This window comes from Apium graveolens, chromosome 4 (assembly GCF_009905375.1).
Source record: "Apium graveolens cultivar Ventura chromosome 4, ASM990537v1, whole genome shotgun sequence".
Classification (NCBI taxonomy): Eukaryota; Viridiplantae; Streptophyta; class Magnoliopsida; order Apiales; family Apiaceae; genus Apium; species Apium graveolens.
Window position 1 is genome coordinate 244,619,644 of NC_133650.1, and position 24,783 is coordinate 244,644,426.

General features: G+C 37.0%; 1 non-coding gene across 1 annotated transcript; it reads left to right on the forward strand.

Annotated features, from left to right (window-relative positions):
* The first annotated feature begins 887 nt into the window (after window positions 1-887).
* On the forward strand, window positions 888-994 carry LOC141722630 (small nucleolar RNA R71). The gene has a single exon (XR_012575640.1). It is a non-coding gene; the product is annotated as a small nucleolar RNA R71 (small nucleolar RNA).
* The last annotated feature ends 23,789 nt before the right edge of the window (window positions 995-24,783 follow it).

Consider the following 24,783-nt stretch of genomic DNA (forward strand, 5'->3'; position numbering starts at 1 on the left):
TGTATTACCCTCAGGAGGAGTGTGCTCAACAGTAGTCTTCCTTGGTTCCAGTTCTGCTTCCTGCTGCTCTACTTCTTCTTCAGCCCCAGCTTTAGTCGAAACTTGAGTTTGTTCGGGATTCGCAACCTTCCCAGACCTCAAAGTGATTGCCTTCACCTGCTCCTTAGCTTCCCTCTTTCCTGGAACTTCAGTGTCACTAGTTAGTGTACCAGGTTGACGATTAAGCAGGAATTGGCAATTTGTCCAATTTGATTCTCCAAGGTCTTAATAGAAACAACTTGACTCTTGCACATAAGCTTCAACTCCTCTAATTCAGATTTTTCATTAGCTTGTTGTAGCTGGAGTTGCTGCCTTGGTGCATATTGCGGTTGCTGAAAACCAGGAGGGTTGTACTGCTTAGCTGGGTACTGCTGATAAGGCTGTTGAACCGCATTCTGAGCATTGCTCCAGCTGAAATTAGGATGATTGGGATTGTTAGGATGGTAGGTGGCTGGCACAGGTTGTTGCGATCGCTGAAAGTTGCTCACAAACTGAGCTGATTCACTAGAGATAGCACACTGATCAGTCTCATGGGCCCCAACACAAAGCTCACAGACACTAGTGATTTGATTAACTCCATAATTAGTCAAAGTTTCCACCTTCATCCTCAAAGCTTAAGTTGGGAAGCTATAGCAGTTGCTGCATCCAACTCCAGAATTCCTGCTATTTCTCCCTGAGTCAGTCTCTGGGAAGGATTCTGGTATTCATTAGCAGCCATCAGTTCAATCAATTCATAAGCTTCATTGTAGCTCTTAGCCCAAAAGGCTCCTCCTAATGCTGCATCGAGTATGGGTCTAGAAGTGGCACCCAATCCATTATAGAAACAGTTTATAATCATCCAATCAGGCATGCCGTGGTGTGGGCATTTCCTTAGCATCTCCTTATATCGATCCCAAGCCTCACACAGAGATTCACCAGTTTGCTGAGCAAACTGAGTAAGAGCATTCCTGATTGCAGCAGTCTTCGCCATAGGAAGAATTTAGTGAGAAACTTTTGAGCAAGATCCTCTTAAGTGGTGATAGACCCTGGTGGTAGAGAATGTAACCCGTACTATGGTTTATCCCATAGAGAGAATGGAAAGAGTCGCAGCTTGATAACATCTTCAGTCACACCATTAAACTTGAAAGTGTCACAAATCTCAATGAAATCCCTGATGTGTATGTTGGGGTCTTCAGTAGAAGAACCCCCAAACTTAATTGAGTTATGTATCATCTGAATCGTGCTTAACTTGATCTCAAAAGTGTTAGCCGAGATGGCTAGCCTGATGATGCTTGACTGAATATCATTGATCTTAGGCTGAGAATAGTCCATCAAAGCCTTAGAAATTTCTGCTTGATCCCCCATCACTACTTAAACTGGTTCCTCGATTTTCTTTTCTTCTTCTACCTTCTCTTCGTCCTCAAAAACTTCCTTTCGAACCACTACAACTTCTTCCTCGGCTTTATCCAGAGTTCTCTTACGAGACCGCGAACGCGTATAGATACATGCTCGCTAGAGAACCTGAAATAAGATAAGGAAACAGATAAGTAACAATGTCCGAGTCAATAAACTTTAATGATCACTGATGACAAATACATAAACTAAAAGTTAACACTGCAGTCCCCGGCAGCGGTGCGAAAAACTTGTTAGACGCTAAATACGCGCTAAAATTCACGCAAGTATACGCGTTCGCAAGTAATATAGAATTATTTCTAGTTCATTCCCACATAGACTGGCTTTGGTTAACTATGTAATTTATGCACTTCTGCAACAATGATATGGCTATTATTCAATGCTAAGACGAATAACAAATTGAGATTGTTTTATAACTAAGACAAACTAACAATTATAACTAAGAGAATAATAATGGTTGAATTAATATATATGACAAATATGGGATTCTAACTTCATTCAATAGTCTTTTCGTTCTTATCCTTAGCATGTAATGGTGATGACACTAGATAACACGAAACTGATAAACACCAACTTTCGTTGTATGAATACCATACTACCAGAAATCCACAAAGGAGATAGAAGCTGAATATACACCAATTATATTGAGACCCTATATGTATATAGAATTCGACAACATAACGGTTTAATAAACAAGTTATCATCGTGATTATACAGGGCAAGTAAGATGGTTAAAATTACCTATGCTAGCATGACAAGTTCTAAATCCTTAAATTTACTTTCGCTTCATTAAGAATTAACACACTATCTTATAAGTTTGCGATGCTCACAAGACGAATACGCACAACCAATACTAGGCTATCATACAATCACCACACACTAAGGCATCTGTTACGACCAGTATTTTGTGGAATATTATTTGCGAACTTTGTATAATATTAGAGCCGATTATAAATATACTTAATGATTGTACGTTTGTGTGAATGGAAATTTCTGCATTATGTAGAATATAAATTTTTCAAAGCAAGAGTTTTATTAATTGCCCTTATTTTTGATTTATAAGGAATATTCTATACCTTGGAAAATTTTCTTTTAAAAATTATTTCATTCACAAATTTCAAAGTGATCTCATAAAATTTCTAAAAATCCAAGTTATTTTATGGTATAAATTTTATAATTTTTGAACTTTTATTTTATTTTATAAAAATAAATCTTTGAAAATTAGTTGCTTAGTAATTATCAAATTACATGGTTACCCTTGCATGGAAATACTCTTCCATTCAACTAAGGGGCAAGGAAGGCATTTCCAACCCCACTCACTTTCATTCTACTAGCCAAGTTACCACTTTGTCCTTGCATGCAAATCTACCTAACTTTAGCTAGAAGGTTACTCTTGTCATTTCTTAAATCCACTCACTTGTGGTCAAATCAAAAGCATAAAAACCAAGCAAATATGATGATCACTCCACTTTCACTCCACCATTCCACACCCCCCTCCTTTCTCTTCCCTCCCCTCTCGACCCTCCTCCCTCTCGGCTCCTTTGGCCGAGCCTCACCCCCGTCTTTTCTTTCATTTTTCATTCAAGCTTCTATCTCCCATTCAAGTAAATGTTATTTCCTATGTCTTGATCATATATAATCCAAAGAGTTTTGAGTGAAAAGTTTAAGTTTTGAGTTTGCATGTCAAAGTTTTAGTTGGAACTCAAAGTACAATCTAGATTCTCATGGATTTAAGGTTATATTTTGAGAGAACTACAAGGAATGGTGAAATGCCAAGTCATGAGAATGAGGCTCTTGATTTTAAATGGTCATTTCCCATCCATTTCATTCGGCCATGACCTTGAGGGAGCCGAATGAATGGTTCTTGAGGTTGTTTTGTTGCCTTGTTTTATTTCTATGTGTTTTTGGTGATAACATGAATTTTGTAGCAAAAACTTGATAAAACTCTTTGCATGCTAAGTGATAATTTAGTTATATCTTATGCTAGGCTTGCATGTTGATTTCATGGTAAAATTTATTTTGGAAACCATATTGTTTTGGTTTGAATATTCGAAGGCATGCATGCATGTAAACCACTCATGTATTTCGAAAGTTTTTGATCATTTGGATTGATTTTGTTAGTAAGCCTTAATTTCAGTAGGGTTAAGATATTAATCTTGTTTTGTAATCCTTGATATGTGATGTTAATTCATATATATTTATGAAGAATATATAACTTGTCGTTTTCAAAAACTTGATGACTTGTAATTTGTGTAATATGTTAACTTTTATTTTGCTATGTTGCACCTTAGGTAAGGATGATCTCCACCAAGCTTATTTTGAGTTTAAGGGAGTTAGTTCAGTAGAACACCTTAGTTAAGGTTTGGTTTGGGTTTTTGGTTGTTGTTGGTTGGATTTGTTAAGTAAGAACCTTGGTGAAAGGAGAGTATTAGTTTCTGCAGAAAATCAGTTTGGTACCCTGAGGTTTAGAGTGAGATTTGACCTTGTCATTGTTGTGCACTTTGAGGCCCAAGCCACCAGAAGCTAGAACTAGGAGTATAAAATGGGTTTTAGGTGTTTGTTGGAGGTTTGTAAGACGTTTGGTTAGGTGCACGAGTGGAAACACCAAATCTGTCCAGCAGGGGAAAGTTTTGTTGTAACTTAGAAATGGGAAGTTTTGACCATGTCATTGGTAGGCCCTCATTAGGACCTGTTGGGCCTTAGTTAGAGGGAGTGTCAGAGGATTTTTTATAGCCATAGTTCATTTGAAGTGTAAGAGTGCCAAATGCACCCAAGAAACCTTAGAGGTCATTCTGAAATTTACCATAATAAGCACCTTCACTTACCACATAGTTTTAGAGCACCTATGAGTGAGGCCTAGGTTGACCACAATAGTTTCAAGATAGCATAAACTTAGTAGAGTGAAAGGCCCAAGTGAGGGTCAATAGGAATTGGATGGTTTAGTAAAGGCACTTCGAGTAGGAAGCCAAAATTTGGAGATTTTGTCTAGTTTAGCGAGATCATCCAAGCCTAGTGTTACAAAATGGCGTGTGTGATATTATTTGGTACTTAAATATGGTATGTGAGCATATGTGGCTATGTGTACTATTATGTTATAAGGTGATTATAAATTGCGTGTATATAGGCCAAAGTGCCATTGTGTTTAATTTCGGTTTGCAAATAGGTTGAGTTGGTGGGAATAAATTATAATGAGGTTATTATTATTTGTGTAGGATCTTGAGACGAGGGTAAACTTGCCATAAAGGTCGAGTAAAGCTGTAATAACCCCAAAATTTTTGAACTTTTAATAACCCTTATGAATAGTATTTTGCTGATTATGCTGAATAAGAAAACTTTCCATGCCACACTATGTAGGGGTTCTTCTATTGTTATTCTGAGATCTTATTAGTACTTTATATGGGATATAAGTGTATGTAAAGATCGTTAGAATCCAAATTAGAACACTTTGATTTTTCCCGAAAATCCACCAGATACCGAAAGAATTGGGTATAAGGGAACATGATAAAAAGGATTTAAATTCAAGGATTATAAGAGAGGATCATAAAAGGAATATAATGTATTGAGAAAGGTTAAGGGAACCCAAGTAATGAGATCCCGAGCATGATCCCTCAAACGATAAACGAGAACGAAAGTTAAGCGAACCGTATAACAGATCAGCGGTCATTAGCCAAGTAATTAGAAGCTAATCAAAGAGGTTAGTGAGGATGATGTCATCAAGCCAATAATAAGAGGACAAGCATGGGAATATGACATAAGATTGATGACCTAAGCATGACCAAAAAGGAAGGAAGTGTGGTTGATTATTAACCACACAATTTTACATGGTTAAAAGGGTAATTAAACAAAACAAAAACCTAGCAACCAAGCAAAACAAATCACAAACACAAAAACACATCTTGACTTCATTTCAAGCAACAAAACTCTCGGCTTTTCTTCTTTTTCAAAGAGGAAAATTTCAAAATCCACGATCCAACCATTGTTAAATTGCAAGGTAATTATCCAAGGTTCCTTATGATTAGTTATGGCTATCCTAGGAGCTTAAGCTCCAAATTCCTTCACAATCTCTTTCAATAAATCATTTAAGAAGAGAGTGAATAGTGTTTTCAAGAAATTTAAATTGTTTGATCTTGTGTTTTTGGTTAGATTAAGCTTTGGTAAGGACTTTCAAGGGTGATTCCAAGCTCCTTAGTTACTCTCACTCACCAAGGAAGGTATAATCTCTTAACCTAGCATTGTTATTGAATATTAAGAGATTATTATGAGTAGGATAGTTCATGAGAAGCATGGTGATTGAATATGTAGAGATTAGTTGGTTTTGTGATGTTTTTGGAGTTGTAAATCTTGGTTATTAGTTAATGAACTTAAGAATAGTTTTAGTTCATGTTTGAGATTAATATAAATTGGAAAACTTGAGGTGTTGGGGCTGTTGTAGTGATGTATGGATGGAGTTTGGTTGTATGGTTGAATTGTGATTGGTTTGTGGTTGATTTGGAGTAGAATAAAAATTGGTAATCGCGTAAACATAGCCGTCGTAATATCCGATTTACTTTAGACTATTTTTGTTCTTAACATCAGGACCCGAGAACTCACTGTTAGTTTTTGACCACTACCATGATTAGATAGTTCATGTTACGAGGTTCGTTTTGACATGTGGTTCGTTTGAATCCGATGTACGGTTTAGGAGAAACGACCGTTTTAAGTAACGGCATTTCGCGAACGAACCATTACCCCTCGCCTTACTTTGAAACATTGGTTAAAGACCTTAAATACCTAATTGGAGTATGAAACATTTATGGAAAGTGTATTAGGCAGTTTCTAAGGCACTCGCGAAAGAATCGCCTTAAAACTCTTAATGGTTAATTTATCAAAAATGGTGGAACCGAGGGTACTCGAGCGACTTAAGAGAATTGTTGAGCGCAAAGCGAGCGTTAGAGTCTAATTGGTTAAAGTATAGATTCATAAGTGACTTTTGGTTTAATTCCAACTTATATGTGGTTTATAGGTTACCAGACTCATCCCAGGACTTTTACCACCCCCAGTCGCTCAGGCAAGTTTTCTACCCGTTAGACTGTTGTTGTGATATATACATATGTATATGCATTATCTTGTGATAGATGCATGATGGTTAATTAGCAAATCTTGCGATATATTGGAGCATGTGATATGGTATATATGCATGTCTGTTTCGTAATATTGATATACATCTGTTGATTCAAATGCTTATTAGTTGCATAATACCTATGCTAGAGATAAGCAGTAATTGCGTATACCCTTAATATAGGGGACCCAAAGGTGAACATTTTCTAAAACCGGGAGTCGATGTTCCCGAGTATAATATAGATATATATATTTATATATATATATAGATATAGTTTTCAAAATTATGAATCGAATAAGGTTTATTCGATAACTTTATTTTTATTAATGAATATTATTTTGAATATTCATTCAAGGGCTTATGACTCCGTTTATTCATATTTAATGAATATTATTTTTGAATATTCATTCGAGGACTTATGACTCCGCTTATTTACTAAATAATATTCTTTATTTTATTAAAGAATAATGTTTCGATAATCAAACTTATTTTCGATTATTCAAATAAAGATCATACTTTCGTATAAGTATATCTTTGGTTATTGTATTCATTTCAAGTATGAGTTTTAAAACTCCTACCTCGATTATTTTTATAAGGATCATCCTTATGGGAATATCATTTAAATAATAATATTTAGATACTTTCTAACATATCGGGACTGATTTATTTTATTAAATCAGCGTTACTCTAAACATTCTTTAAAATGTTTTCGAGTCTTCAAAATGCCTTTAAAAGTTAGGGCAGATCCCAAAACTCATTTTTATATTTAAGATCCTCCTTTCGAAGGGGATTTAAATACTTGCTCAAAACCTAAGGGATCCGGCTCTGTGGTGTGTTTTATATTCGCAACAAGGTTGCTATTTTGATAAAAGAGTTTTTGATTACTTACCCAACACTCGGGAAGTAAAATTCTTGGAACAAGTTAATCCATTAACAGGCATCGCTTGGGAAATATCGGTGAGTTTTCCTTTCCAACTAGATACGACTTCTTGGTGGAGCCGTATCAACAAGTTTCTACTTGGGGAAAGGGGGGACGAGCTTCACGTTTCAGAGTCATGGATTTCATCTGAACTAGGAGTGGCGTAAGTGGTCGAGTGGCGCCGGCCCAACTTTATTATATTGGCCCAAATGGCCTGGAAGTTCCGCTAAGACGGTTCATTCCTTAGGAGTCCAGTGTTCGGTTGACAAGTAAATCCGACAGGTTCTCCTCTACATGTAGAAAATGGTGGGGTTGCACTACTGCGACTGATCATCGTGAGTGGTCTTCCTGGCGCGGCAAACTCCCGTAATGAGTTCATCATCCAGTTGGATATTTCTGCAACAGTACCCAGAGCACTTCGATAGAAAGGCTACGGCTGAGCGATTGTTGAGTGTTGGCAGGGTCGAGTTTTCAAAATGATGTTTCCATCAAAGGAAGTATCTCGTAACTTCGTTTCTTTTGAATGATATTTCAAAGATTGATTCTATACAAGTTATGCCTTGTAGTCTCATCTATGTGATGAACTTTTGAAACTAATTATAACTTGAATGGTGGTAGTTCAAGTAGTATTCGGAAAAGATATAAGTATATTGGAGTATCTTGTAACTTCATCTTTTAAACTTATATCTAGTAAATGATTACCTTGTGCATGTCAAAGATTTTCAGAAAAACGTTGAGACAAGTTTAGATATATGAGATCACCTTGCAACGATATTTTTATATAGTTATAAACTGGAACTCTGTGGATGTTATACATGTCAGAGGATTTCAAATATTGTAAAAAGTATATATATATATGTATATATATATATACTGAATATTTTGCGACTTGGTCGCGTTAAGATATCAGCTTGGTTCATTTCTTTTGACCAAGACTTTCATGAGTACTATGAGAATGCTTATATATTGTTAATCATTATACATACTATTTTGGTGGGCTTGTTGCTCACCCTTGCTTTCTTCTTTCATCACACAACAACAGATAGAAAAGATGAACAAGACCAAGCTTCCAATTCGCAAGCGGTTAGAAAACGTTCCACTGTTTTCTGGAAGCGTTGATGCCGCCGTAGCTGAGGTAGGAGCTACCAATAGGCTAGGTTTTCAACTATTGATGAACCAGACTTATGTATAATATGAATTGTAATAATGGCAAGGAATATGTAAATTATTCAGAAACCCTTTTAAGGTGTAACAGTTTATAATTGTGGAATAAAATGACTTGTGTTATTTTTGGTATTCATCTCTGAGACTATAACTTGTGGTATGTGTGTGTGTATATTGTGGGGTCACAGTACTCAGTAGTTGGTTGACTGTTAAGATTAAGTATTGATAAGGGAAATGGAACTCGTGACAACCCGAATCCCCGACCCCGGATTTGGGGGTGTTACAGAAATGGTATCAGAGCCAAGCGTTATAAACCTCAGAGATGATGTGACGTTAAGATAATAAGTTCACTAAGATAATAAAAACTCTTTCCAAGTTCATAGTCGGGCTACCTAACGTAGTACTGACAGTTAAAACCCTTACGGGAACCCTTATAAATATTATGATAGTAACATAGTTCATTCTCGTATAGGGCAGCGCGGCACCGAACCCTGAGGTTCAGGAGCATCAGCATGAGGATGTTTTATTACATATTGGAGATCAAATTGTGAATCCAATAGAGTACCCTAACGAGGGACAGGATGAGATTTATATTGAGAATGTTGCGGTTGAGGATGTTATCGCAGAAGGGATTGTTGCTGAGGAGGATCTCGTGGAGGATCCTGACGAGAATGAAGAGAGGACCGCTGAGGAATTAATGACCATAGTCAGGGCGACTACCAGAGCAAGAATGGCCGCGAGGGTGGCACTAGAGGATGAAGAGTTACCAAGGGCACAAAGGTTAATGAGGGCAGGAGGAGTGGGACCTTCCACGGCACCAATTACACCAGTATCAGACCCTCTTCCAGAGGTTCCTGTAGACACCCATGAGGTTCCACCAATTCCTGTTCCCTCCCATGTACAGAGCCCATCACCTACTGAGGAAATGCCACCTTTATCTCCTGCACCATTATCACCTGATACTGTGCTTGGTTATCCATTTGGATCCCCTGGTCCTGCACCACCTGCACCCCTATAGACTGCTAGATGCTACCACTCAGGCTTCTCTTATGGCCGATTATTATATGACTTTGGGTGGCCTGTCTGAGGCCCGTAATGTTAGGAGTGATCTGTTGGATCAACTTACTGCACCGAGGATTGAGGGCGGGGTACTTCCGGTAGGATTAGCTTATAGCATGGAAAGGATTGAGGCTACCACCCATGTTACAGCTAGAGGCCATCTTGAGGGTCAGATTGATCCAGCTCTACTTGCAACTATCTTAGACCACATCACCGCTTTAATGGAGCAGGTTAGGGATGTCGTGCGTGCCCACATTTCTTGATCCATAATAGTGTGCAGAATCTGAGCAATCTGACAAGAATTTCATGCAGCACCGCTTTTGGAGGATTAGCCTAAGTTATGAATGTTTAGTTTTTAATGACTAGATGATTATTCTATGGTAGTACTTTTGGGATAGAAGCGATCAGATCAAATGATGTAATTCTCTTTAATGTGTTTAGTTGTTGTACCCTCGAACAAATGGTTAAATATATATTCGTTAATTTCAGTTTAGATCAGTTGTTTGTGATAAGTTCATATTGTTAATTGCGCTGTTAACACTTAAGAGAGTGTCATGAAGTTTATAGAACTTGAGAATTCATAATTTGCAATCATGCAAGGACTGAACGAGGGAAAGATTTAAGCAAAGTAAGTAAGAAAAATATCCAGAGATTCTCAAAATTTTTTCCATCATGCCCCCACGAGGAATAAGATTAGGGGCAAACCTTGAATGTGATAATCAGGGAGGTCGTAATTAAGATATAAGGAACCCAGAATATAATGAAGTGGAAAATGAGGATTTTAAATTAAAAGATGACCCCAATTATGGGGAGTAGGAAGAAATATTTAGACTGAGAAAACAGAACTCGAGCAAGATAGGAAGAACCAGGATGGTACTCCTATTGGGCAATCCATGGACCTGCCTAAAACAAAACTTATACTCTTACCCCTAACCACCACCTTGAGGAAACAATGTGGTGTGAAATTCTTTCAGGACCTTTAAGTCGCTAAGCTCTCAGAGTTCCAAGGGAATAGCTGACCCAGCCGAGGCAAGAGCCTGGCTAAAGGAAATACAGGAATCATTTGAGATTCTAAATGATTGACGAATCACAAAAGACTGTTTTGTCACTTACCCTCCTAAGAGAGAGACCACCCACTGGTGAAAGACCAAGAAAGGCACGGAGCAAGAGGTTATGATAAACTGATTAAAGTTCAGTCAAAATTTTTTTGAGAAAGTAAATTCGAAGGTTATGGAGATAGTGTAAAAGCTTTAAGAGCCAGAACAAAGGCGGACAAATATGATGAATTATGAATCTAAGATTGTAAAAGTTGTCAAGATTCGTCTGGAGGACAAGAATCCCAGAACGACGTGATGTTTGAAGTCAATGATTAGTGGGTACGTGAAATGATTGTAAGAGAAAGGAAAATAAAAATAAACTGAAGTGGAAAGGAGCATAAAGGCAATAGAGTTTGAAGAATGATAAGGGAGTCGGGTATGAGGAATCCATAAAGACTCGTAGTAATAGAAATAGAAAAGTATATGATCGTCAGGATGAGGATGATTCACCATGAGTTAAAGTTGATGGTTGAAGGCATAAGAGATATATATGTTGTACCCCCTTCCAGTTGGAAGGATTCGGGGAAACCTTGAGATAGTTCGAAGGATAAATAATGAGACGCGGATAGACTGAGGAGACAAGAAAGTAAGAAATTAGGAAAATTGGATGAAGAAAGTGACCTTCAAGAATGTGAAGTGTAAGACCAGTGGCATGATACCAAGAAAGGGAGACGCCAGGTATGAGAGATATCCGAATATTGAGATGACTGTTGAGATAAACAACAAGAGTAACTAAGGAATTATTAAGAAGAAGTTCACGTTGAACACAACCAATATCTTCCAGAACATCCTTGTTATCGGTACCAAATTAGGCATATACTATTGAGGTGGGAATGATTGAATAAGACACCCGTATCAGGGATATATGACTTGATTTATCCATGGAAGGATGCATGTACCTTTTTAAAGGTGGAATTAAGGATAGAACGTCGGTAACTTAAAATGAATCCTAGGGGAATGCATAAAGGTTGGCATTTCACCCTTAATAGGGACATTATGAGTTGGGTAGTATGGAACGAAGGATTAAGGTAACAACAACCTTTAAAGATCAGTAGAGAAATTTATCTGAAGTACATAGGCAATGGTTCTAGTATTAGTAAATGGTATTTTGATATGCCCAGTATCTAGGGAATACAGGAGGAATGATTCAAGGATAACCTTAGAAGTTTTACAAGGAGAATGGTAATATTCAAAGTTCTCAAGAATAGAAATTTTGATTAAGAAATTGTGACGTAATTATTATAATGCCAAGTGGGGCACATGTTAAACCATGAGAAAGTATAGATTGAACCAAACGAAGGTCAAGAATGGTGAAAACAAGAAGGACCCAAGATAAGAGACGTCCTAAGTATGATCGAGAGTCAGTCGTGACAATGATTAACTTCTAAAGACTAAGGCAATAACTTATGGAAAAATGGTGGTATTTTTTTTTTACTCATCAGATTTTAAGGAAAAGATCTTCACACAAGCAGTGATTGGAAATCAGGTAGAAAATTTAGTTGGAGATCATTCAAACGACATTGATTGTAAGGAAATTTTACTATCAGGAAAGGTCAAAGAGGTGGCCGACACTTTAAGTGTAGGAGAGCAATTATAGGCGCTCGTGCCAGAGGAATACAGTGATGATGGTTGAAGCCGTAAAGGTTGTATTATGGTTTGGAAGATTGACATTCCTTCTGATGACTGTGCAATACCCAACCGTAATAGTAGTTGGTAAAGGTTTAATTCGTGTAATCGCCATGAGCGGGCTATCTATCTTAGAAGGTCCTATCTTGAGAATAATCCAGGACCATGTTTCAAAAAGGACTAAACGAACCTTTGAGTTAAGTCTTCTATTGAAGGCATATGATTAAGAATGGTATTAACCTGCTATCGTTGCTTTGATTGAAACTCTTCTGCAATTTTATCTGCTTGATGTCATGAAAGTACGTCAGGATCTGAAGTGTTCTTCATGAATTATGAATGGGGATTATGTTAACTCCTTAGAAGAATTCGATACGACAGGTATGGACTCCGTATGGTTGGCTATTAAGATTCCAAGGAAAACGAATGACTACCGTAGGTCCGTGGTGGACTATAGTAATGCATCAACGATTCTTTGAATAATGAGCCGATTACAACCGCGAGAGTTGTATGGTAATGAATGCTGAGATTGAGTACCACGAATCGGGTTGTGGTGATGTATAAGTTATCATTGATAGACTAATTAAGTCAATTATCTACCTATTGAATACTTATTCCTTCTTATCAATAGAGAGTCGTATTACTATACGAGGAAGGTTACAGTGCAAGCATAGTATTTTAGTAACGATGATGTCTAGAATGAGATCCCAGATTTGATTTTCGATGTCGAGGGAGTTTCAAAGGTGATTGTGTATAAGCTCGAGGAAGAGCATGGGTCCATAGAATGATGGACGGAATAGCAAAAATATTTAGGCATGTGAAATACGATGCTATAATATTTGATGTTGATATATATATATACGTATATGTTTTGTTCTCCTATGATAAACCTCTATAGTTCAGGGGTAGATTCCAAGCCAGATATTTCGTGGCAGTATATTTTATATATATACAATTCTCTGCAATTCGTTCTTTTCTCTCCTTTTCATTTCATATAAGCTGAGAAGAACAACCTTTCCAGAAGGGGAGGTATTGTCGAATGACTATCTATCTGTGTGATAGAAGCCTAGTAGGATACCACATGTTGTTTAATTGCTTGTCAAGTACTAAAGGCTGGCCACCTTCTGTACTAACTATGCAATATAACAAGTGTTCATGATCATAGTGATCTCTCAACAAATTCCTTTACTTCTATATGATGGATCAAGCTTTCAAAGATAGAAGCAACTAGAAAGGAGTAGTATCAGTGCGGTGGTATTCTGATTCTAACACGTTCGTGATACTAAGGTTGACGTGGTTATTAAAGGGTTATAGGACGATAACGAGCAAAAGTGTAACCAGTATAGTATTATGTACGGAAGATAGTAACGACTACGAACTGGAAAAGAATGGGTAGTGAGAAGCAAAAGCTATAATGCTAGAAGCTATGATGAGAGCCGGTGCAATAGACTTGAAAGAATTTGGAATGATCACTTAACGTGGATTAAGTTATCTCACGATAATCGATCATATGTCAGTATCGAGGTATCGACTTATGAGATCCTTGAGGGAAGACAATGTCGATCTCCCTTATGATAGGATGAAGTTGTAAAGCACAAGATGCTTGGACCCGCAGTAGTTCAAAGGACCAAGGATATAATAGATCTAATTAGAGGACGGCTGGTAGTAGCCAAAGGTGGATATAAAAAGTATGTTGATTTGACACGAAAGGACAAGGAATAGGAAATAGGGGACCTAGTAATGTTAAAGGTATCCCTTGGAAAGGATGGATGAGGTTCAGAAAGGAAGAAAAGCTAAGCCCACGAATTGTTGGACCCTTTGAGGTATTAAGACGTATTGGGAAATTAGCATATGAACTAGCTCTACCCCCGAACCTGTAGCAAATTCATAACGTGTTCCACGTATCAATGTTAAGGAAGTATAATTCGAATGCCAGACAACTAAGGGCATATGAGCGCATAGACATGCAACCAGACGTAACCTATATGGAGCAACCGGGAAAGGTTATAGATTAAAAGGGAACTGAAAGGCATATGTCATAGCCTACTCGTTTATTCGAGTATTTAACTCAACTCAAATAAGAATGTAATAAGTAAATAGTGGATCAAGCATCAGAGAGATCTCACAAAGTAACATCTGTCAAAGAATAAAGAAACATTGTTCATCTGCAGTCTTGAAGATTCACTGGAAGAAGTTCAAGAAGTTGATCATGCCTCAGTGATATAAATCAAGATCGTGGAATTAATCAAGTGACAGAGATCTCGTCAAGGTATCATTTATTACAAGGATTCAATCAGAACAACAAAGTCAAGACATGAAGAAACGTCACGAAAGTTAGTCACTCATGAACCAGACAGTACATCGAGTGTCAGCATTGAAGTGACGGAATTGATTCATAAGTCTCAAAGATTGTCTGAAGAATGGATGCTGCTCAGGGTTAGTATTAATTCTCTATTAATTAATTAAGTCATATAATTTAATTAAGAAAATAAATTAACTCTGCAAGGATTAATTTATTGATTAATTGAATTAAATTGATTAATTAATTTAGAATTAATAATGAGGATTTTCAGAATATTAATTGATTAAAATCTGTGATAATTCTAAAAAGACAACTGATTGTACTAGTATGACAATCGGTATGACAATTGATAGTCATACCGAATGTCTTACTAATTCAGTTAATTGTTTTGATAGAATTTTTACTTAGATTAAATTCAATTATGTATTCAGAAAAACAATTTCATTTGAACTAATATGACAATCGGTATGACAATCAATAGTCATACCGAAAGTCTTGCTAGTTCATTTTAATTGTCTTCCTAGCTCTATTAGATTGTCTCACCGAAAGTCATTCAAGCTCAAATGGATTGTCACACCAGTTCTCAACAACTTCGGCTGTGATTATTTAAAAAGAAGCAGAAGACATCATCTATCAAGATAGCATAACATTTATCAAATACAGAGCAGCAAGACACAGAACAAGAAAAAGCAGAGAACAAAAGAAAAATATTTCATCTTCCATCTGCTTATTCAAGATCAAATATTCTAGCTTGTTAATGTTAAATCCAAACCACTAGAATTACTTATCTTGTTCTTGTATATCAATCTAGCGGATTAAAATCCCTAGAACTTAATCTCAAATCGCTTTTAGCATTTGATCTTTTAATTACAAAAATAGAAAAAGTTCATGTCGAATTTATTCTAAATTTGTAATAATTGATTTGAGATTAAACCCTTGTAATCGATACCGTAGTTGTAACACCTTTCAAGTTTAATAAAAGTTTTATTTAACTTGAATTTTGTTTCACAATTTTATTCCGCATTTTATTCGACGAAACGGTATTGTTTGCATTCAACCCCCCTTCTACAAACAAATTGGGACCTAACAATTGGTATCAGAGCCTTCTGATTAACGTACAAATCTAGATCCTAGACTTTTGTGTTTCTTTCACTTCTTGAATTTTTATTCACTCAAAAATTCATAATGACTACACAAAAAGTTGGAACCGTTAAAATTCCACTTTTCGATAAAGAAAATTATGTGATGTGGAAGAAGAAGATGCTACTGTTTTTACAGGTTGCTAATCCCAAATATTTGCAAGTGTTGAAGAAGGGTCCAAAAATACCTATGGTTATTGAACCAGAGGTAATAGAGAATGATGTGGTGATCACCAAAGCGAGAACTTATGTGAAGGATCCTGAGGACTTCTCTCCTGCTGAAATAGAAGAATCTTCCCTGGATGCTAGCCTTCAATTAATCTTAGTAGATTCCCTTAATCCCCTAATGAATAGACATGTGATGAATTGTAAAGATTCCAAACATATCTGGGAAACTATTGAGATTATTAATGAAGGCACAGAGGAAGTTAGGGAGAACAAACTAGAAATCCTAACCTCTGAGTATGAATACTTTAAATCCAATCCAGGAGAAGGAATCACTGAAGTGTTTGAGAGGTACAATGCATTGATCAATAACCTGAATATTAATGGTAAATACTATTCCATCAGGGAGGTCAACAAAAAGTTCCTTTTGACACTGCCAACTCATCTCGAACATAGAATCACTGCCATAAGAGAAGCAAGAGATCTGAGTGAGATTTCTTTGGAAAGGCTCTATGGTGTGTTAAAGACTTATGAGTTGGAGCAGATTCAGCAGAAGGAGGTTTATGGGAAAGGAAGGGTGGTCAGCACGTCTACTGCTCTGGTAGCTGATGAACAACAACAAAAACAACCACTATATCAACAACAATCTCAACAGTCAGACAGAATGGTACAGTCTTCCAAGGTTGAAGACAATGTTATAGTAGCAGAATTTGATTCTCCTACTACCAATCAATCAGGAGATGATTATTATTCCTTGGAAGAACTGGAGCAATTGGAGGATGAGTCAATGGCCCTGATTGTCAAGAGATTCTCAAATGTCAGATTCAAAAGGAATCCCAAGTTCAAGTACAAGTCCAACTACAACAGATTCCAGAAAGGTGGATCTTCATCCTCTAACACCAGCAGTGGTGGGTATAAAACAGGGATGGTTGATCGAAGCACCATCCGATGCTTCAACTGTAATGAGTTGGGACACTTTGCCACAGAATGCAGAAAGCCAAAACAGGCAAGGAAGAACTCTTATGATTCTAATCAGAAGAGTAAATCTGAAAGGGCGTACCTGGCAAAGGGAAGAAGTTGGGATGATACTGACAGTGAAGATGAAGAAGTTGGGAATCTTGCTCTCATGGCTAGTGATGCAAGCACCTCATCGTCAAGAAAAGAGGTAAAACTTTCTGATGCTGAAATGGTTTATCATCTAAGAGGTAACTTAGATTGTGCTCGTCGTGATAATGAATTGTTAAATCAACAAATCAAAGACCTTGAGAAAGAGGTCAATGAATTAAGACTTGTGCACATTAATCAAGATAAACTTAAAGACCAAGTATCTTTTCTAGAGAATAGAGTTGACTGTTATAGACAACTCGAAACTATTCTCAAAGACAAGATCACTGGTCTTGAGGCTAAGGTTAAAGCTTACTTTAATTCTTGTTCGAAGTCCAAAGAGTTTTACAATAAGCAAGCTGTTAATCAAACACATGGAATAGGTTATGATTACAATGCTGCTATTGGAAAATTAGGCATAAACTCCCCTCCTCATGTATGTGCTAAAGGCAGGGAAGTACCACATGTGCTTAAGGGTGTTGATGAACCCCTCTATAAGGAATCAATTGCTGAACCATTTGATGAGACCTCTTTTATTATTCAAGAAGAAATTCGTGCTGAAGATAATGCTAATGGGAAAACTGTCTCCAAGTCAAGTGTGTCAAAAGTTCCAGTCAAGGTTGTGAAAGCAACTGAGACTAACTCAGACACACATGAGTTGGATAGCACAAATGCCATGTCTACCATGCATAAGTTGCCTATTGTTAATCCTTCTCATAAAGCATGTGGTGTTCCTGATTGTATGTCTTGTGCTTTTAATCTGTTGTTTGCTTATTTTAATGGTAAGCATGCTTCTAATGATAAGACTACTCCTCGTCAGCACGTGAATAATAGAAAGCATGATAGGTCTAAGACTGCTAGTCCTCCTAAAGTTAGAAAGGAGACATTTGTGCCTAAGCCTAAACATAAATCTGATAAGGCTGTTTTAAAGGTCAAATGTTCAGTCATTGAGAATGTTGAGAATAGTGAAATTAAGAATGTTGTTTTGCCTGATAAAGGCCAATTTTACAAGTATGCCGGACCCAGCCAAGCTTGGGTTCCGAAGAAGTTCTAATCCATTTGTATTGCAGGGCATTAAACAGGTACAACCGGTAGTGTGGATTCTTGACAGTGGATCGTCAAGACATATGACCGGAGATAGAGCCCTGCTATCAAATGTGGTTGAGAAAGCTGGCCCAGTGGTTACCTTTGGAGATAACAGCAAAGGTTTAACGGAGGGATATGGCTGTTTGCAAGCTGGAAATGTTATCATTGAAAATGTATATCTTGTGCAAGGACTTGAACACAATCTGCTTAGCATTAGTCAGTTCTGTGACAACGGCTACAATGTTTTATTCGACAAGCTGAAGTGTCAGATTCTGCACAAGAAAAGTGAAAAACCCTCTTTAATGGGAATACGGAAAGGAAATCTGTTCGTAGCTGACATGAACTCTGGAAGCAATCTTGAAGTCAATTGTTTCTATGCAAAAGCATCGTCAAATGAGAGTTGGCTATGGCACAAGAGACTTTCCCATCTCAATTTCAAGACAATGAATTCTCTTGTCAAAAGAGAACTGGTAAGAGGTCTGCCTCAGCTGGAATTCTCTCCAGAAGGACTATGTGAGGCTTGCCAGAAAGGAAAGTCAAAGAAAGCAAGTCACAAAGGCACTGACACATCTTCCATAACTGGTGTTCTGCAATTATTGCACATGGATTTATTTGGACCAGTTAATATCCTTTCTATGTCAAAGAAGTGTTACTGTCTTGTGATAGTTGATGACTATTCCAAGTATACGTGGGTTTTATTTCTTCACTCTAAGGATGAAACACCACAAGTTGTGATTGATCATATCAAGATGATTGAGTTAGATTCTAACGTCCCTGTTAGAGCAATAAGGTCAGATAATGGAACAGAATTCAAGAATGCACTTCTAAATGGATTCTGTACAGACAAAGGGATTACCAGACAATTTTCAGCTCCTAGAACCCCTCAGCAAAATGGAGTGGTAGAAAGGAAGAATCGTACATTGATTGAAGCTGCAAGAACGATGTTAAATGAATCAGGTCTTCCAATGTACTTTTGGGCTGAAGCTGTCAATACTGCATGTTATACTCAGAATCGAACTCTAATCAACAAAGACTTCATGAAAACTCCTTATGAGATTTTGAATGAACAGAAACCTTCTATCAAATACTTTCATGTATTTGGTGCCAGATGCTTCGTGCTCAAGGATGGAGATGATCGTCGTGGTAAGTTCGAGGCAAAGGCATATGAGGGTATTTTTGTTGGATATGGAAGAAGATCATATAGAGTGTATATCATTGATCAACACAAAGTAACTGAAAGTGTCAATGTTACTTTTGATGACACTAAACTCCCTAGTATCCAAACTGAAGATCCTTCTGAGAAACTGAAGTTTGATGATATGTCAGATTCAGAGTCAGAACATGGTCAAGAACCTGAGGTTGTTGCTGTTGAAGAACCTGTTAATCCTGATATTACTCAAGGTAATAGTGATGGAATCTCTGGAAACAATGGAGATACCACTGCTACTGACGGAGAATCTTCAAGTCAACATGGCAACAACTCAGGGGGAGATGCTGAAGGATCATCTAGTAGGACACAACATCATAATGAATTTCAAGGCGAATCATCAAGATCAAATCTTCCAAGACAGACAGTCTGGAATAAAGCTCACCCTTTTGAGTTGATTATTGGTGATCCAGATGTTGGAGTCAGAACTAGACGTGCTACTCAAAATGAGTGTCTGTTCTCAGGATTTCTTTCTGAGATAGAACCTAAGAAAATTGAAGAAGCACTAACTGATCCAGATTGGGTGATTGCTATGCAAGATGAACTCAATCAGTTTGAAAGTCAACAAGTCTGGAAACTGGTACCTAGGCCTGTACACAAGAAAGCTGTTGGTACAAGGTGGGTATTCAGGAATAAACTAGATGAAGATGGTGTGGTTACAAGAAACAAGGCAAGACTGGTAGCTAAAGGGTATTCTCAAGCTGAAGGTATTGATTATGATGAAACCTATGCTCCAGTGGCTAGACTTGAGGCCATCAGGATATTTCTGGCATTCGCAGCATTTTCAAACTTTAAAGTTTATCAAATGGATGTCAAGAGCGCCTTTCTGAATGGAAAGTTGGATGAAGAGGTATATGTAGAGCAACCTCCTGGTTTTGAAGATCCAGATCATATGGATTTTGTCTTCTTTCTTTTCAAGGCTATCTATGGGCTAAAACAGTCACCAAGAAAATGGTATGACACTCTCTCTGAATTTCTTATTGAAAATAGCTTTATTAGAGGTGTCATAGACAAAACTCTCTTTTCTAAAAAACATAAGAATGATACTATATTAGTCCAAGTCTATGTGGATGATATAATATTTGGGTCTACTAATGATAATCTCTGTAAGAGATTTGCTAAGTTAATGCACAGCAAGTTTGAAATGAGCATGATGGGAGAGCTGAAGTTCTTTCTTGGATTACAAGTAAATCAAAGGTTAGATGGAACATTTATTTGTCAATCCAAGTATCTCAAGGAACTCCTCAAAAAGTACAATCTAGAGGATTCTGCATCAGCAAGGACTCCATCAACTACAGCTGTCAAGCTTGGACCATGTGAAAACTCCATTAAGGTAGATGTCACAAGCTACAGAGGTATGATTGGCTCGTTACTCTATCTTACTGCAAGTAGACCAGATATTATGTATGCTACATGTTTATGTGCAAGGTTCCAAGCGGATCCTAGAGATATTCATCTCGTTGCTGTTAAACGAATCTTAAGATATCTTAAGGGAACACCAAATCTAGGTATTTGGTACCCTAAAGAATCTGGTTTTAACCTTGTTGGATATACAGATTCAGATTACGCAGGAAGTGTTGTTGATAGGAAAAGCACCTCAGGAAGTTGTCAATTCCTAGGAAGCAGGCTAGTCTCATGGTACAGCAAGAAACAGCAAACAGTTTCCAACTCAACGGCCGAGGCTGAATATATTGCTGCTGGAAGCTGCTGTGCTCAGATCTTGTGGATTAGGAATCAACTACGAGACTATGGCTCTGTATTGAACAAGATTCCTATTTTATGTGACAATACAAGTGCAATAGCCATCACCAACAACCCTGTGCAGCACTCGAGGACAAAGCACATTGACATCAGGTATCATTTTATTAGAGAGCACGTCATGAATGGTACTGTTGAACTATTTTTTATTCCAACAGAAGAACAAATAGCAGATATTTTCACTAAACCACTTGACGAATCCACATTTACCAGATTAGTTGGTAAATTGGGCATGTTAAATAGTTTTAGTGATTAATTTAATTAATATCTGGAATCTGTTCTTGAATGAATTTACAAATAAATTTTTTTTTACAAATAAATTTTTCATAAATGAAAAATTCATTTGCAAATTTATTTTATCATTTTATCATATTTCTTGCTTATTTCTATGTAATATATATTATCTTATCTATGTTATTTACTCTACTTGTTAATTGAAAATATCTCAGAATATTTTATTTCCTCTAAAAATATTTTTCTATGAATTTTATTTGCCAAAATTCAACAGAAATCTATTTTTGGAATAAAAATAATTAATTCTGATATATTATCTTTGTTTCTGTAAAAATTATAAGTTTTTATTTCAGTTTTACTGTTTTGAAATGAAGGTTCAGTACTTAATTAGATGTCTGTACATATTCATTTTATTTTAATACTGCAAAGACAATCGGCAAGACAATTAAAATTGTCTTGCTGAAAATCATTTCAGTATAAATGAAAATATAAATCCGTTATGTCTATTTTATCTTATTCTAGAAAGACAATCGGCAAGACAATTGAAATTGTCTTGCTGAAAGTCATTTTAGTAATATTGATTGCTTATTTTAATATCAGATTAATTTTATAACTGGCAAGACAATCGGTAGGACTATTGATTGTCATGCCAGTAATAAAATTAATATCAGAATAATTTTGTTTTATTTTGTACTGGTATGACAATCGGTATGACTATCAGATTGTCATACCAGTTATATTTTTAATACTCATTTTATTTGTTTCATTTCCTTCTTTTAGCCTGGTATGACAATCGGTATGACAATCCCGGATTGTCATACCAGCTGTTATATAAGGCTGTTGCTGTTTTGTTTTGAATCACTTTCAACTTAGCAGTTCATTTTCAGAATTTCTAACAGTTTTCTCTCCTCTTTTACTCTCTTCTCTCTCCTCGAACAAGATCAAAACCAAACCAAAAATCTGATTCATTTCTTTGCTCGAGTTTTTACTCAGCACACTTAATCATCACTTTGTGATATATACATACAAGTATATACATAAAGAAGTGCTGCTGAAATTTTCTTAAAAAAAATAAAAATTATTATAAAAAACGCAAAAATCAAATTAAAATCAAGTTGCCCCTTCAAATTCCATTTTAATTTTAATTTCTTACTTGTGTCTTTTGGTGTATCAAAATTGTGCTTGTGAGTTAAGAATTTTAACGAGATACATTTCGGTCTAAATTTTTCGATTATAATTAATTTAATTCGAATTATTAAATTAATTTAATTAATTCGAATTTTCTTAATATTATTCTTAAAATTCTGAAAAGCTTGTGTCTTATTATTTTTCTTTTAAAAAATGGCTCTCAATTTCCAAATTGTCGCACATAATCAAGTTGGTTATTTTAATCCGGAAAAATGTGATGTTGAAAAATTTAAGCCGTGGATTAGATTTTTAAATGATCATTCGATTGTTAGCTCTGCTATTAAATCAAATGTGATTTTAAACGTCGATCTTCTTAGACTGATTTGCACAACTTCTACTGTGGCCGATGATTCAAAATCTTTTTCATTCACCATCGCAAACACACAGTATGTAGTTGATGAAACAGTCGTCAATCGTGCTTTAAATTTTCCACTAGACAATTTCTGTAATTTACCCTCTGAAAATGATATCACAAATTTTTTCAATGCCATTCACTATCAGGGGGTGATCAATTTAACCAAACTTTCTAAATCAAATTTGGTGTCTGAATGGGATATATTCTTCGATACACTTTCCAAAGTGTTTGCCAACTGCACAAAATCTAATTTTCATAACATTACTTCCACCCTGCAGTATATTGGTCTTGCGGTTGTTTTCAATCAAAGGATCAATTTTGGCAAACTACTTTTTCCCATTCTCCTGAGACGTCTAACTTCTGCTTTACGTGATCATTCTACAAATCGTAGGGTATCATGTTACTATGCTCGTTTTCTTATGCTCATAGCAGATCATCTACTCACCCCTGAACACAAATCACTTTTTGCTAACTCTGCTGTAACTGAACCCCCACCAGTTAGCAAAAAGATTTACACTCGCCAAGACACAACCTTCAAATTTATGCAAGTACCAGTACTTGTATCTGCTTTCATGGCCAATTATATTCCATTACCTATTTTTAATCTACCCGGCCATGAACAGCAACCTCAACCTCCAGTGGTACAAGCCACCCAGACTCTTCCATTACAGGTAGTAATTCCTCTCTCTCACTCTCTTCCTACTTCTGTTAACAGACCCTCAGTGGTTGATAGGGCTGACCATGAAGTTGTAGAACCACAGCTTCAATCCCAGGTCATAGAGCCAAACACAGAGTCTCATTCTATCTCACCCTCTCCCCCACTGTCAAAAATGTTACCCAGAAGATTATTAGGAAGTAGTAAAATGTCAAATTTGAGTGAACCCTCAGCTCTGCCTCCTCCTAAGAAAAGAAAAACCTATTCTGAGGCATCTGAAAGCCCATCCTTGTCCTCCCAACAGGACATGGACTTTGAAATGGCCAATGAACAGTTACTAGAGGCATCCTCTCAACAGGAGGCATCTATTGAAATTCGCCATCGGGCCATGGCATCCTGTACTGAGTCAAGCACAATTCCATTACTCACAATGGAACCATACACTTCCCCAGATAATACTCAGGACACCCAGCGAGGAGTGCACGTCGAGTCGGTTACAGTGCCTGCCATAGTTACGGCAGAAGAGCATTCACATGCTTCAGAGGGAAAATCTGACTCTCCGTCATCTTTAATAGAGTCATTTTCTCCCCTCACAGATCAAACACCTCTGGCTCCCTTATGGGATTCTCCACTCGCAGATTTATCTGGAGAAAGTGGAGGGCAACTCGGTCAATCTATCCCTGAAGCAATTCAGACATCTATTCCAAAAGATTTGATAGCATTGACTGAGGATCGGGACTCGCGAATTCCCATTGCACCACCACTGACCTCTCTTGAAGAGGCTAGGGTGATTTTTTATGCAGGTACACAAGAACAGCAATTGGAAGACTCCTCACGAGCAATCATATTGAGAGAAACACATGCACGTGAGATGAGTGAACCAAATACGAGTGAACTTCAGGTGAGAGCACACACAGACACTGATACTGTCAACCTGTTAGCTCAGATTGCTGCCCTGAAAGAAGAACTTGCCAAAAGTCAAGCTGAAGCTCAAGCATTCAAAGCACAAGTGGTTGAACGGTCTTCTTCTTCCACCTCTGTCGACAATCAGCTTGCGATCATAAGGAATGACATCTCAGATTTAAAGACTGCTGTAATACCAAAGCTCAATTCTATTCAGGACACTCCAAACTTATCAGCTGATGACATATCCAACTTCTGCTCCCTACATACAAGAATGACTTCTCTTGAAGACCTCG